Source organism: Corvus brachyrhynchos, unplaced genomic scaffold (genome assembly GCF_000691975.1).
Source record: "Corvus brachyrhynchos isolate BGI_N302 unplaced genomic scaffold, ASM69197v1 scaffold1560, whole genome shotgun sequence".
Classification (NCBI taxonomy): domain Eukaryota; kingdom Metazoa; phylum Chordata; class Aves; order Passeriformes; family Corvidae; genus Corvus; species Corvus brachyrhynchos.
In genome coordinates, this window is record NW_008235946.1 from 25,174 (window position 1) to 27,210 (window position 2,037).

The window sequence follows — 2,037 nt, forward strand, 5'->3', positions numbered from 1 at the left end:
CCTGATTGTACTTGATACTCCGTTAATAACTCCTCTAGAGCTTGCCCGAACAGATTTGGGGATTCAGTAAATCCTTGGGGGAGTACTGTCCACCTTAGTTGTTGTTTGTGTCCTGTTTCTGGGTCTTCTCATTCAAAGGCAAAATAATCTCTACACTCTTCTGCTAGTGGGCATGCCCAGAATGCATCTTTTAAATCTATCACACTATACCACGTCCTCTGTGGACCTAGCCGGCTTAATAATGTATATGGATTAGCTACTACGGGGAACCGGGTAACTGTTCGTTTATTTATTTCCCTTAAATCATGAACTAATCGATATTTTCCATTAGGTTTCTGTACAGGCAAAATGGGAGTATTAAAGGAAGACATGCACGGTTCTAGGATTCCTTGTTTTAATAATCTGTCGATTTCTGGCTTTAGTCTTTTCCGTCCCTCCAGAGAAATAGGATATTGTTTTATTCTCACTGGGATTTGTGGGTCCGTTATTTGTATCTTAATTGGTGGAATATTTAGCTTTCCTATTGTGTCTGGGGAATACCATATGTTAGAATTGATTTCTTCCCTGTCTGCTACTGTGAGGGGATATGCTCTGACAGCCAATTTTTCGTTTTCAACTTTGATTTCTAATTGTAATTCAATAATCAAGTCCCGTCCCAATAAATTGTAGTCCGCTTCTGGGACTAGCAGGAGTTCACCTATCCCATATTTATTTTCAGACTCAAATATGACATCTTTAATTTTGTTTACTTTAAATCGTTCTCCTTTTGCTTCTATAACTTGGACTTTTTCATGTGACAGGGTGCATCCCTCCGGTAATTGTTTAATTGTGGATCGCTCTGCCCCTGTGTCTACTAGAAAGGTGAACTCCTGACGCTGGGGACCTATTTTTAATTTTATCAAGGGCTCCTGATGACTCCGGTCCCCTAATATATAGAGCCCCTGACTATCTTATTCTGCCTTTAATATTCTCTCGTCTTTGATTCGTTCTCTGCAGTTCTTTTTTATATGTCCTCTTTTTCCACAATAAAAACAGTTTCCTTGTTCCTTTTTTTCTACTACATTTGACCTTCTCCGGAATCCTTCTGGTCGTCCTTTTCTATCCTCCCTGACCGCTGCTACCATCATTCTTATTTGTCGTTTATTGCTCTCTTCCTCTCTCCGCACGTACACTTTCTGGGCTTCTCTCAACAGTTCTTCTAAGCCTCTATCCTGCCAATCTTCTAGCTTTTCAAGTTTTCTCCTAATGTCGTCCCAGGATTTCGCTACAAAGTGAGTCTTTAAAACAGCTTGTCCTAAAGGACTTGCTGGATCCGTTCCAGAGTATAACTGTAGGGCTTTTCTTAATCTCTCTAACCACTCGGTGGGGCTCTCGTCCTTCCGTTGTCTCTCATTGAAAGCTTTACTAATGTTCTGGCCACGGGGTACGGCTTCTCTGATTCCCTGAATCACTATAGTTCTTAGATCCCCCATGTGGACCCTATGTTCGGCATTCTGGTTATCCCAGTTGGGATTCTGTAATGGCCATTTAGTGTCTGCCTGCGGTCCTTGGGCATGACGGGCATCCCATATTCTCATGCCAGCCCTCCTAATCATTTCTTTTTCTTCGGATGTAAACAGCTGGCTTAATATTGAGTTCATCTCCCCCCAGGTATAGAGACTGGGTCCCAAGAATTGATCTAGCCTTTCAGCTACTCCTAATGGATCATCTAATAATCTCTCCATTTCAGTTCTCTTGAATTCTCGTAAGTCTCCTGAATTTAAAGGGACAGTAACATATCCGATCCCGGGTAGGGGTCCTCCCATAGGTACCTCTCTTAGTGGGTACATCTGAGCTTGTTCTCGTTGATTTCTAGTTCTCCTCCTGACTGTAATGGGGGACACTCGCTCTGCATTAATTGGTGCATCGAGGGGAATTGGCGGTGGCGGTGCCTCCGGTGCCTGTGCCGGGGGCACATATGGGGGTGGATTCAATAATAGCTCATCTTCCTGCTCTTCTTTCCTTTCTTTCTTTCTCTCATTTAAGGGAAACATAGCT